The sequence below is a fragment of the Oryctolagus cuniculus genome, chromosome 21 (assembly GCF_051225735.1).
Source record: "Oryctolagus cuniculus isolate XC-2025 breed Fujian yellow rabbit chromosome 21, ASM5122573v1, whole genome shotgun sequence".
In the NCBI taxonomy this organism is placed as follows: domain Eukaryota; kingdom Metazoa; phylum Chordata; class Mammalia; order Lagomorpha; family Leporidae; genus Oryctolagus; species Oryctolagus cuniculus.
The window spans coordinates 41332545-41347374 of NC_142887.1; positions in this window are offsets into that span (position 1 = coordinate 41332545).

The following is a 14830-nucleotide window of genomic DNA, read 5'->3' on the forward strand; positions in this document are numbered from 1 at the left end:
GACCATTCCTCCAGTACCCTGAAGTCCATATTCCAGCCTCAAAACCAAAGCTCACATCAGAAAATTCATTACAAACCATGATAAATAAGGGAAATGAGAAAAAGCCAAAGAAATGCAAGCCTGTGGAATCCTAACTGAATTAACTGAATTAATCTGAAAATCGCAGTGAAACTCGGTTTTGGAGGCAATTAATATCTGTCACCTCAGCCAGAGTGTTCATTTTTAATTTCGAAAACAAAAAATCATACCTTGGTCTTGTGACCAGTACATATATAAGCTTCAAACGCATATTTGTTGTGTTTTTTTATTTCATAATGGCTACTCTGTCCAAACTCTTGTTTGTATTACGCCAGAATACAAAATTTGGGAAGGAAGAAGGCAAAACCTACTCAGAGCCAGAAAACATGTAGGAAATTGCCGCTCAAGAAACCACAAATGGATGAGGCACCCAAAACCTTGAAAGCAAGCCAGAATTGCAGCAAGCCAACAGCTGTGCCCTGATTGAACAAGACCATTAATCCAGTGCCCTGAACTCCATATTCCAGCCTCAAAACCAAAGCTCACAAAAAAAAAATCATTACAAACAATGATAAATAAGGGAAATCTGAGAAAGCCAAAGTAATTCAAGAGTCCTTTGTGGTATTTGGCTGGATTTAGATAGAAGGAAACAGGCTTTTTCCGGATTCATCCCCCCCTTCCACAGACTGACTTTGGAATTCTGACTCAATTCACCTCAAAATCGCACTCACACTCAATTTGGAGGGAATTAGTATTTCTCCCCTCAGCAGAAGTGTTCCATGTCATTTTCCAAAACACAAAAACTCATCTTAGTCGTGTTGCCTGTAGACTTCTAATCCTGAAAGGGCAATTTACTGTGTTTTTTTTTTTTTCTTTCATAATGGCTACTCTGTCCAAAATCTTGCTTGTATTGCGTCAGAATACAAAATTTGGGAATAAGAAGGCAAATCCGACTCAGACCCAGAAAACATTTAGGAAACTGCAGAAAAAGAATCCACAAATCAGCTAAGGAATCCAAAACAATGACAGCAAGCAGAACTGGAGCACACCAACAGCTGTGCCCTGTTTGAAAAAGAACCTTCCTCTTGTGCCCTAAACTCAATATGCCAGCCACAAAACCAAAGCTCACATCAGAAAATTCATTTCAAACCATGATAAATAGGAAAAATCAGAAAAAAGCCAAAGAAATGCAAGTTTTCTTAGTGATATTGGGCTTGATTTATTCCTAAGTAAACAGCTGTTTCCAGATTCATCCACAACTCCCAGCTGAGTGAATAGGGATTCTGACTGAATTCACCTCAAAATGGCAGTGAAATTCGGTTTGGAGACAATTAATATCTGTCACCTCAGCCAAAGTGTTCCATTTGATTTTCCAAAACAGAAAAACTCACCTTGGTTGTTTTACCTGTAGATGTCTAAGTTTCAACATCCTATTTGTTGTGTTTTTTATTTCATAATGGCTACTCTGTCCAAAATCTTGCTTGTATTGCATCAACATACAAAATTTCGGAAGGTAGAAGGCAAAGCCAACTCAGACAAAGAAAACATTTAGGAAATTGCCACTCAAGAAACCAAAAGTCAGCTGAGGCTCCCAAAACCATGACAGCAAGCCAGAATTGGAGCAGGCAATCAGCTGAGTCCTGATTGAAAAAGGCCATTCTTCCGGTACCCTGAACTCCATATTCCAGCCTCAAAACCAAAGCTCACATCAGGAAATTCATTACAAACCACGATACATAAGAAAAATGAGAAAAAAGCCAAGAAATGCAAGAAAACATAATGATATTGAGCTGGATTTAGTTGCAAGGAAACCGGCTGTTCCCGGATTCATCCAACACTCCAGCTGACTGCGTGTGGAATTCTGACTGAATTAACCTGAAAATTGCAGTGAAACTCAGTTTGGAGGCAATTAATATCTGTCACCTCAGCCAAAGAGTTCCATTTTATTTTCCAAAACACAAAAACTCACCTTGGTCTTGTTACCTGTAGATTTCCAAGCTTCAAATGCCTATTTGTTGTGTTGTTTATTTCATAATGGCTACTCTGTCCAAACTCTTCTTTGCATTGCATCAGAATACAAAATTTGGGAATAAGAAGGCAAATCGAACTCAGACGCAGAAAACATTTATGAAATTGCCACTCAAGGAACCACGAATCTTCTGAGGCATCCAAAACAATGACAGCAAGCCGGAATTGGAGCAAACCAACAACTGTGCCCTGATTGAAACAGAACCATCCTCTTGTGCCCTGAACTCAATATGCCAGCCTCAAAACCAAAGCTCACATCAGAAAATATATTACAAACCATTACAAATAAGAAAAATGAGAAAAAAGCCAAAGAAATGCAAGAATCCATAATGATATTGGACTTGATTTAGTCCCAAGGAAACCGGATGTTCCCGCATTCATCCACCCCTACAGCTGACTGCCTGTGGAATTCTGACTGAATTAACCTGAAAAATGCAGTGAAACTCAGTTTGAAGGCAATTAATATCTGTCACCTCAGCCAAAGTGTTCCATTTGATTTTTCAAAACTCAAAAACTCACCTTGGTCATGATACCTGTAGAATCATAACCTTCAAACGCCTATTTGTTGCGTTTTTTATTTCATAATCGGTACTCTGTCTGAACACATGTTTGTATCGCGTCACAATACAAAATTTGGGAAGGAAGAAGGCAAAAAACTCTCAGACACAGAAAACATTTAGGAAATTGCCGCTCAAGAAACCAAAAGTCAGCTAAGGCACCCAAAACAATGACAGCAAGGCAGACTTGGAGCAAGTCAACAGCTGTGCCCTTTTTGAAAAATAACCTTCCTCTTGTGTCCTGAACTCCATATTGCAGCGTCAAAACCAAAGCTCACATCAGAAAATTCATTACAAACCATGATAAATAAGAAAAAGGAGAAAAAAGCCAAAGAAATGCTAGAATCCATAATGATATTGGGCTTGATTTAGTCGCAAGGAAATTGGCTGTTCCCAGATTCATCCACCCCTCCAGCTGACTGCCTGTGGAATTCTGACTGAATTAACCTGAAAATCGCAGTGAAACTCAGTTTGGAGGCCATTAATATCTGTCACCTCAGCCAAAGTGTTCCATTTTATTTGCCAAAACACAAAACCTCATCTTGTCCTGTTACCTGTAGATTTCTGAGCTTCAAACGCCTATTTATAGTGTTTTTTATTTCATAATGGCTACTCTGCCCAAACTCTTGTTTGTATTGCGTCAGAATACAAAATTTGGGAAGGAAAAAGGCAAAACCAACTCAGACCCAGAAAACATTTAGGAAATTGCTGCTCAAGAAACCACAAATCGGCTTAGGCACTCAAAACAATGACAGCAAGCCAGAATTGGAGCAGGCCAACAGCTGTGCCCTGATTGAAAAAGACCATTCCTCCGGTGCCCTGAACTCCATATTGCAGCCTCAAAACCAAAGCTGACATCAGAAAATTCATTACAAACCATGATAAATAAGAAAAATGAGAAAAAAGCCAAAGAAATGCAAGAATCCATAATGATATTGGGCTTGGTTCAGTCACAAGGAAACCGGCTGTTCCCGGATTCATCCACCCCTCCAGCTGACTGCCTGTGGAATTCTGACTGAATTAACCTGAATATCGCAGTGAAACTCCGTTTGGAGGCAGTAAATAACTGTCACCTCAGCCAAAGTGTTCCATTTGATTTTCCAAAACACAAAAACTCCCCTTGGTCGTGTTACCTGTAGATTTCTAAGCTGCAAAAGCCTATTTGTTGTGTTTTTTATTTCATAATAGCTACTCTGCCCAAACTCTTGTTTGTATTGTGTCAGAATACAACATTTGGGAAGGAAGAAGGCAAAACCAACTCAGACCCAGAAAACATTTTGGAAATTGCTGCTCAAGAAACCAAAAACAGCTGATGCACGCAAAACAATGACAGCAAGCAAGAATTGATACAAGCCAACAGCTGTGTCCTGTTTGAAAAAGACCATTGCCCCGGTGCCCTGAACTCTATATTGCAGCCTCAAAACCAAAGCTGACATCAGAAAATGCATTACAAACCATGATAAATAAGAAAAATGAGAAAAAAACCAAAGAAATGCAAGAATCCATAATGACATTGGGCTTGATTCAGTCGCAAGGAAACCGGCTGTTCCTGGATTCATCCACCCCTCCAGCTGACTGCCTGTGGAATTCTGACTGAATTAACCTGAAAATCGCAGTGAAACTCAGTTTGGAGGCAATTAATATCTGTCAGCTCAGACCATTTTATTATCCAAAACACAAACACCCACCTTACTCGTGTTACCTGTAGATTTCTAAGCTTCAAACGCCTATTTGTTGTATTTTTTATTTCATAATGGCTACTCTGTCCAGAAACCATTTAAAATTTCCGCTCAAGAAACCACAAATCGGCTGAGGTACTTAAAAAAATGACAGCAAGCCAGAATTGGAGCAGGCCAACAGCTGTGCCCTTTTTGAAAAAGACCATTCCTCCGGTGCCCTGAACTCAATATGCCAGCCTCAAAACCAAAGCTCACATCAGAAAATTCATTACAAACCATGATAAATAAGAAAACGGAGAAAAAAGCCAAAAAATGCAAGAATCCATAATGATATTGGGCTTGAGATAGTCGCAAGGAAACCGGCTGTTCCCGGATTCATCCACCCCTTCAGCGGACTGCCTGTGGAATTCTGACTGAATTAACCTGAATATCACAGTGAAACTCAGTTTGGAGGCAATTAATATCTGTCACCTAGCCAAAGTGTTCCATTGTATTTTCCAAAACACAAAAACTCCCCTTGGTCGTGTTACCTGTAGATTTCTAAGCTTAAAACGCCTATTTATAGTGTTTTTTATTTCATAATGGCTACTCTGCCCAAACTCTTGTTTGTATTGCGTCAGAATACAAAATTTGGGAAGGAAAAAGGCAAAACCAACTCAGACCCAGAAAACATTTAAGAAATTGCTGCTCAAAAAACCACAAATCGGCTGAGGCACTCAAAACAATGACAGCAAGGCAGAATTGGAGCAGGCCAACAGCTGTGCCCCGTTTCAAAAAGACCATTCCTCCGGTGCTCTGAACTCCATATTGCAGCCTAAAAACCAAAGCTCACATCAGAAAATTCATTACAATCCATGATAAATAAGAAAGATGAGAAAAAAGCCAAAGAAATGCAAGAATGCATAATGATATTGGGCTTGATTTAGTCTCAAGGAAACCGGCTGTTCCCGGATTCATCAACCCCTCCAGCTGACTTCCTGTGGAATTCTGACTGAATTTACCTGAAAATCACAGTGAAACTCAGTTTGGAGGCAATTAATATCTGTCACCTTAGCCAAAGTGTTCCATTTGATTTTCCAAAACACAAAAACTCACCTTGGTCGTGTTACCTGTAGATTTCTAAGGTTCAAAAGACTATTTGTTGTGTTTTGTATTTCACACTGGCTACTCGCCCCAAACTCTTGTTTGTATGGCGTCAGAATACAACATTTGGGAAGGAAAAAGGCAAAACCAACTGAGACTCAGAAAACATGTAGGAAATTGCAGCTCAAGAAACCAAAAGTCAGCTGAGGCACTCAAAACAATAACAGCAAGCCAGAATTGGAGCAGGCCAAAAGCTGTGCCCTGTTTGAAAAAGACCATTCCTCCGGTGCCCTGAACTCCATATTGCAGCCTCAAAACCAAAGCTCACATCAGGAAATTCATTACAAACCATGAAAAATAAGGAAAATGAGAAAAAAGCCAAAGAATTCCAAGAATGCATAATGATATTGGGCTTGATTTAGTCTCAAGGAAACCGGCTGTTCCAGGATTCATCGACCACTGCAGCTGACTGCCTGTGGAATTCTGACTGAATTCAGCTGAAAATCGCAGTGAAACTCAGATTGGAGGCAATTAATATCTGTCACCTCAGCCAAAGTGTTCCATTTGATTTTACAAAACACAAAAACTCACCTTGGTCGTGTTACCTGTAGACTTCTAAGCTTTAAACGACTATTTGTTGTGTTTTTTATTTCATAATACCTACTCTATCCAAACTCTTGTTTGTATTGCATCAGAATACAACATTTGGGAAGGAAGAAGGCAAAACCAACTCACACCCAGAAATCATTTAGGAAATTGCCGCTCAAGAAACCAAAAGTCAGTAGAGGTACCCAAAGCAATGACATTAAACCAGATTGGAGCAAGCAAAGAGGTGTGCCCTTATTGAAAAAGAACCATTCTCTTCTGCACTGAAGTCTATATTGCAGCCTCAAAATAAAGCTCACATCAGAAAATTCATTACAAACCATGATAAATAAGAAAAATGAGAAAAAAGCCAAAGAAATGCAAGAATCCATAATGATATTGGGCTTGATTTAGTCGCAAGGAAACCGGCTGTTCCCGGATTCATCTACCCCTCCAGGTGACTGCCTGTGGAATTCTGACTGAATTAACCTGAAAATCGCAGTGAAACTCAGTTTGGGGGCAATTAATATCTGTCACCTCAGACCATTTTATTATCCAAAACACAAAAACTCACCTTGCTCGTGTTACCTGTAGATTTCTAAGATTCAAACGCCTATTAGTTGTATTTTTTATTTCATAATGGCTACTCTGTCCAGAAAACATTTAAAATTTCCGCTCAAGGAGCCACAAATCGGCTGAGGTACTTAAAACAATGACAGCAAGCCAGAATTGGAGCAGGCCAACAGCTGTGCCCTGTTTGAAAAAGACCATTCCTCCGGTGCCCTGAACTCAATATGCCAGCCTCAAAACCAAAGCTCACATCAGAAAATTCATTACAAACCATGATAAATAAGAAAACAGAGAAAAAAGCCAAAAAATGCAAGAATCCATAATGATATTGGGCTTGAGTTAGTCGCAAGGAAACCGGCTGTTCCCGGATTCATCCACCCCTTCAGCGGACTGCCTGTGGAATTCTGACTGAATTAACCTGAATATCGCAGTGAAACTCAGTTTGGAGGCAATTAATATCTGTCACCTCAGCCAAAGCGTTCCATTTTATGTTCCAAAACACAAAAACTCACCATGGTCGTGCTACCTGTAGATTTCTAAGCTTCAAAATCCTATTTCTTGTGGTTTTTATTTCATAATGGCTACTCTGCCGAAACTCTTGTTTCCATGCCATCAGAAAAGAAAATTTGGGAAGGAAGAAGGCAAAACCAACTCAGACCCAGCAAACATTTAGGAAATTGCCGCTCAAGAAACCAAAATTCAGCTGAGGCACCCAAAGAAATGACAGCAAGCCAGATTTGGAGCAGGCCAACAGCTATGCCCTGTTTGAAAAAGAGTATTCCTCCGGTACCCTGAACTCCATATGCCAGCCTCAAAACCAAAGCTCACATCAGAAAATTCATTACAAACCATGATAAATAAGAAAAATGAGAAAAAAGCCAAAGAAATGCAAGAATCCATAATGATATTGGGCTTGATTTAGTCGCAAGGAAACCGGCTGTTCCCAGATTCATCCACCACTCCTGCTGACTGCCTGTGGAATTCTGACTGAATTAACCAGAAAATCGCAGTGAAACTCACTTTGGAGGCAATATATATCTGTGACCTCAGCCAAAGTATTCCATTTGATTTTGCAAAACATAAAATCTCACCTTGGTTATGTTACCTGTAGATTTCTAAGCTTCAAAGGCCTATTTGTAATGTTTTTTAATTCATAATGGCAACTCTGTCCAAACTATTCGTTGTATCGTGTCAGAATACAAAATTTGGGAAGGAAGAAGGCAAAACCAACTAAGATCCAGAAAACATTTAGTAAATTGCCACTCAAGAAACCCAAAGACAGCTGAGGCACCCAAAACAATGACAGCAAGCCAGAATTGGAGCATGTCAACAGCTGTGCCCTGATTGAAAAAGAACCTTCCTCTGGTGACCTGAACTCAATATGCCAGCCTCAAAACCAAAGCTCACATCAAAAAATTCATTACAAACCATGATAAATAAGAAAAATGAGAAAAAAGCGAAAGAAATGCAAGAATCCATAATGATATTGGGCTGGATTTAGTCGCCAGGAAACCGGCTATTCCCGGATTCATCCACCGCTCCTGCTGATTGCCTGTGGAATTCTGACTGAATTCACCTGAAAATCGCAGTGAAACTCAGTTTGGAGGCTATTAATATCTGTCTCCTCAGGCAAAGTGTTCCATTTGATTTTCCAAAACACAAAAACTCACCTTGGTCGTGTTACCTGTAGATTTCTAAGCTTCAAACGCCTATTTGCTGTGTTTTTCATTACAAAATGGCTACTCTGCCCAAACTCTTGTTTGTATTGTGGCAGAATACAAAATTTGGGAAGGAAGAAGGCAAAACCAACTCAGACGCAGAAAACATTTAGGATATTGCCGCTCAAGAAACCACAAATCGTCTGAGTCTCCCAAAACAATGACAGCAAGCCAGAATTGGAGCAGGCCAAGAGCTGTGCCCTGTTTTAAAAAGACCATTCCCAGCCGGCTCCGCGGCTCATTAAGCTAATCCTCCACCTAGCGGCCCCAGCACACCAGGTTCTAGTCCCGGTCTGGGTGCGGATTCTGTCCCGGTTGCCCCTCTTCCAGGTCAGCCCTCTGCTGTGGCCAGGGAGTGCAGTGGAGGATGGCCCAAGTGCTGGGGCACTGCACCCCATGGGAGACCAGGAAAAGCACCTGGCTCCTGGTTCCTGCAATCGGATCAGCGCGGTGCGCCCGCCGCAGCACACTGGCCGCGGCGGCCATTGGAGGGTGAACCAACGGCAAAGGAAGAAATTTCTCCCTGTCTCTCTCTCTCACTGTCCACTCTGCCTGTCAAGAAAAAAAAAAAAAAGGAAAAAGACCATTCCCCCGGATCCTGAACTCCATATTGCAGCTTCAAAACCAAAGCTCACCTCAGAAAATTCATTACAAACCATGATAAATAAGAAAAATAAGAAAAAGGCCAAAGAAATGCAAGAATCCATTATGATATTGGGCTTGATTCACTCGAAGGAAACAGGCTGTTCCAGGATTCATCAACCCCTGCAGCTGACTGCCTGTGGTATTCTGACTGAATTAACCTGAAAATCACAGTGAAACTCAGTTTGGAGGCAATTAATATCTGTCACCTCAGCCAAAGTGTTCCATTTGATTTTCCAAAACACAAAAACTCACCTTGGTCGTGTTACCTGTAGATTTCTAAGCTTCAAACGGCTATTTGTTGTGTTTTTTATTTCATAATACCTACTCTGTCCAAACTCTTGTTTGTAATGCATCAGAATACAAAATTTGGGAAGGAAGAAGGCAAAACCAACACAGACCCAAAAAACATCTAGTAAATTGACACACTAGAATCCACAAATTTGCTGAAGCACTCAAAACATTGACAGCAAGCCAGAATTGGAGGAGGCCAACAGCTGTGCCCTGATTGAAAAGAACCATCCTCTTGTTCCCTGAACCCAATATGCCAGCCTTAAAACCAGAGCTCACATCAGAAAATTTATTACAAACCATGATACATAAGAGAAATGAGAAAAAGCCAAAGAAATGCAAGAATCCATAATGATATTGGGCTTGATTTAGTCTCAAGGAAATCAGCTCTTCCCAGATTCATCCCCCCCTCCAGCTGAATGCCTGTGGAATTCTGACTGAATTAACCTGAAAATCACAGTGAAACTCAGTTTGGAAGCAATTAATATCTGTCACCTCAGCCAAAGTGTTCCATTTTCTTTTCCAAAACACAAAAACTCACCATGGTCGTGTTACCTGTAGATTTCTAAGCTTCAAAACCCTATTTCTTGTGGTTTTTATTTCATAATGGCTACTTTAACCAAACTCTTTTTTGTATGGCGTCAGAATACAACATTTGGGAAGGAAGAAGGCAAAACCAACTCAGACCCAGAAAACATTTAGGAAATTGCCGCTCAAGAAACCAAAAGTCAGCTGAGGTACCCAAACCAATTACATTAAACCAGAATTGGAGCAAGCAAAGAGCTGTGCCCTGATTGAAAAAGAACCATCCTCTTCTGCCCTGAACTCCATCTTCCAGACTCAAAACCAAAGCTCACATCAGAAAATTCATTACACACCATGATAAATAAGAAAAATGAGAATAAATCCAAAGAAATGCAAGATTCCATAATGATATTAGGTTTGATTTAGTTGCAAGGAAACCGGTTGTTCCCAGATTCATCCACCCCTCCAGCTGACTGCCTGTGGAATTCTGACTGAATTAACCTGAAAATCACAGTGAAACTCAGTTTGGAGGCAATTAATATCTGTCACCACAGCCAAAGTGTTCCATTTTATATTCTAAAACACAAAAACTCACCTTGGTCATGTTACCAGTAGATGTCTAAGCTTCAAACGCCTATTTGTTGTGTTTTTTGTTTCATAATGGCTACTCTGTCTAAACTCTTGTTTGTATTGCGTCAGAAGCAACATTTGAAGGAAGAAGGCAAAACCAACTCAGACCCAGAAAACATTTAGGAACTTGCCGCTCAAGAAAGTAAACTCAGCTGAGGCACCCAAACCAATGACAGTAAGCCAGAATTGGAGCAAGCAAAGGTCTGTGCCCTGATTGAATATGGCCATTCCTCCGGTGCCCTGAACTCCATCTTGCAGACTCAAAACCAAAGCTCACATCAGAAAATTCATTACAAACCATCATAAATAAGAAAAATGAGAAAAAAGCCAAAGAAATGCAAGAATCCATAATGATATTGGGCTTGATTCAGTCGCAAGGAAACCGGCTGTTCCCAGATTCATCCACCCCTCCATCTGGCTACCTGTGGAATTCGACTGAATTAACATGAACATCGCAGTGAAACTCAGTTTGGAGGCAATTAATATCTGTCACCTCAGGCAAAGTGTTCCATTTTATTTTCCAAAACACAAAAACTCACCTTGGTCGTGTTACCTGTAGATTTCTGAGCTTCAAACGCCTATTTGTTGCACTTTTTATTTCATAATAGCTACTCTGTTCAAACTCTTGTTTGTATTGCATCAGAATACAAAATTTGGGAAGGAAGAAGGCAAAACCAACTCAGACCCAGAAAATATTTAGGAAATTACTGCTCAAGGAACCAAAAGTAAGCTGAGGCATGCAGAACAATGACAGCAAGACAGAATTGGAGCAAGCCAACAGCTGTGCCCTGATTGAAAAAGAACCATTCTCTTGTACCCTGAAATCCATTTTGCAGCCTCAAAACCAAAGCTCACATCAGAAAATTCATAACAAACCATGATAAATAAGGGAAATGTGAAAAAGCCAAAGAAATGCAAGAGTCCTTTGTGATATTTGGCTGGATTTAGACACAAGGAAACTGGCTGTTTCAGGATTCATTCCAACCTTAAACAGACTGACTTTGGAATTCTGATTGAATTCACCTCAAAATTGCACACACACTCAATTTGGAGGAAATTAGTATCTGTCCCCTCAGCAGAAGGGGTCCATGTCACTATCCAAAACAAAGAAACTCATCTTGATTGTGTTGCCTGTACAGTTCTAATCCTGAAAGGCCAATTTGCTTTTTTTTTTTTCTTTCATAATGGCTACTCTGTAAAAATCTTGCTTGTATTGCATCAGAATACAAAATTTGGGAATAAGAAGGCAAAAGTAACTCAGACCCAGAAAACATTTAGGATATTGCCACTCAAGAATCCACAAATCAGCTGAGGCACCCAAAACAATGACAGCAAGCCAGAATTGGAGCAACCCAACAGCTGTGCCCTGATTGATAAACAACCCTCCTCTTGTGCCCTGAACTCAATATGCCAGCCTCAAAACCAAAGCTCACATCAGAAAATTCATTACAAACCATGATACAAAAGAAAAATGAGAAAAAAGCCAAAGAAATGCAAGAATCCATAATGATATTGGGCTTGATTTAGTTGCAAGGAAACCGGCTGTTCCCGGATTCATCCGCCCCTCCAGCTGACTGCCTGTGGAATTCTGACTGAATTCAGCTGAAAATCGCAGTGAAACTCAGTTTGGAGGCAATTAATATCTGTCACCTCAGCCAAAGTGTTCCATTTGATTTTCCAAAACACAAAACTTCACCTTGGTCGTGTTACCTGTAGATTTCTAAGCTTCAAACACCTATTTGTTGTGTTTTTTATTTCATAATGGCTACCGTGCCCAAACTCTTGTTTGTATTGTGGCAGAATACAAAATTTGGGAAGGAAGAAGCCAAAACAAACTCAGACCCATAAAACATTTAGGAAATTGCCGCTCAAGAAACCAAAAGTCAGCTGAGGCACCCAAAACAATGACAGCAAGGCAAAATGGGAGCAAGGCGACAACTGTGCCCTGTTTGAAAAAGACCATTCCTCCTGTGCCCTGAACTCCATATTCCAGCCTCAAAACCAAAGCTCACAGCAGAAAATTCATTACAAACCATGATAAATAAGGGAAATGTGAAAAAGCCAAAGAAATGCAGGAGTCCTTTGTGATATTTGGCTGGATTCAGACACAAGGAAACTGGCTGTTCCCAGATTCATACCCCCTTCCACAGACAGACTTTGGAATTCTGATTGAATTCACCTCAAAATCGCACTCACACTCAATTTGGAGGGAATTAGGATCTGTCCCCTCAGCAGAAGGGTATCATGTCATTTTCCAAAACACAGAAACTCATCTTGGTCGAGTTGCCTGTAGATTTCTAATCCTGAAAGGGCAATTTGCTGTGTTATTTTTTCTTTCATAATGGCTACTCTGTCAAAATCTTGCTTGTATTGCATCAGAATACAAAATTTGGGAAGGAAGAAGGTAAAACCGACTCAGACCCCGAAAACATTTAGGAAATTACCGCTCAAGAAACCACAAATCGGCTGAGGCACCCAAAACAATGACAGCAAGCCAGAATTGGAGCAAGCCAACAGCTGTGCCCTGATTGAACAAAACCATTAATCCAGTGCCCTGAACTCCATATTCCAGCCTCAAAACCAAAGCTCACAAAAAATAATCATTACAAACAATGATAAATAAGGGAAATCTGAGAAAGCCAAAGAAATTCAAGAGTCCTTTGTGGTATTTGGCTGGATTTAGACAGAAGGAAACAGGCTGTTTCTGGATTCATCCCCCCCTTCCACAGACTGACTTTGGAATTCTGACTCAATTCACCTCAAAATCGCACTCACACTCAATTTGGAGGGAATTAGAATCTGTCCCCTCAGCAGAAGTGTTCCATGTGAATTTCCAAAACACAGAAACTCATCTTGGTCGTGTTGCCTGTAGATTTCTAATCCTGAAAGGGCAATTTACTGTGTTTTTTTTTTTTTTTCTTTCATAATGGCTACTCTGTCCAAAATCTTGCTTGTATTGCGTCAGAATACAAAATTTGGGAATAAGAAGGCAAATCCGATCAGAACCAGAAAACATTTAGGAAACTGCAGAAAAAGAATCCACAAATCAGCTGAGGCACCCAAAACCATGACAGCAAGCCAGAATTGGAGCAAGCCAACAGCTGTGCCCTGATTGAAAAAGAACCTTCCTCTTGTGCCCTAAACTCAATATGCCAGCCACAAAACCAAAGCTCACATCAAAAAATTCTTTTCAAACCATGATAAATAGGAAAAATCAGAAAAAAGCCAAAGAAATGCAAGTTTTCTTAGTGATATTGGGCTTGATTTATTCCTAAGTAAACAGCTGTTTCCAGATTCATCCACAACTCCCAGCTGAGTGAATAGGGATTCTGACTGAATTCACCTCAAAATGGTAGTGAAATTCAGTTTGGAGACAATTAATATCTGTCACCTCAGCCAAAGTGTTCCATTTTATTTTCCAAAACAAAAAAACTCACTTTGGTCATGTTACCTATAGATTTCCAAGCTTCAAACGCCTATTTGTTGTGTTTTTTATTTCATAATGGCTACTCTGTCCAAAATCTTCCTTGTATTGCATCACATACAAAATTTGGGAAGGTAGAAGGCAAAGCCAACTCAGACACAGAAAACATTTAGGAAATTGCCACTCAAGAAACCAAAAGTCAGCTGAGGCACCCAAAACCATGACAGCAAGCCAGAATTGGAGGAGGCAATCAGCTGAGTCCTGATTGAAAAAGGCCATTCTTCCGGGACCCTGACCTCCATGTTCCAGCCACAAAACCAAAGCTGACATCAGGAAATTCATTACAAACCACGATACATAAGAAAAATGAGAAAAAATCCAAGAAATGCAAGAATCCATAATGATATTGAGCTGGATTTAGTCGCAAGGAAACGGGCTGTTCCCGGATTCATCCACCCCTCCAGCTGACTGCCTGTGGAATTCTGACTGAATTAACCTGAAAATCGCAGTGAAACTCAGTTTGGAGGCAATTAATATCTGTCACCTCAGCCAAAGTGTTCCATTTTATTTTCCATAACACAAAAACTCACCTTGGTCGTGTTATCTGTAGATTTCTAAGCTTCAAACAACTATGTGTAGTGTTTTTTATTTCATAATGGCTGCTCTGGCCAAACTCTTGTTTGTATTGTGTCAGAATACAAAATTTGGGAAGGAAGAAGGCAAAACCAACTCAGACCCAGAAAACATTTAGGAAATTGCCGCTCAAGAAATCACAAATCAGCTGAGGGACCCAAAAAAATGTCAGGATGCCAGAATTGGAACACGCCAACAGCTGTGCCCTGATTGAAAAAGAACCTTCCTCTTGTGCCCTGAACTCAATATGCCAGCCTCAAAACCAAAGCTCACATCAGAAAATTCATACAAACCATGATAAATAAGGGAAATGTGAAAAAGCTGAAGAAATGCAAGCCTGTGGAATCCTAACTGAATTAACTGAATTAACCTGAAAATCGCAGTGAAACTGAGTTTGGAGGCAATTAATATCTGTTACCTCAGCCAAAATGTTCCATTTCATTTTCC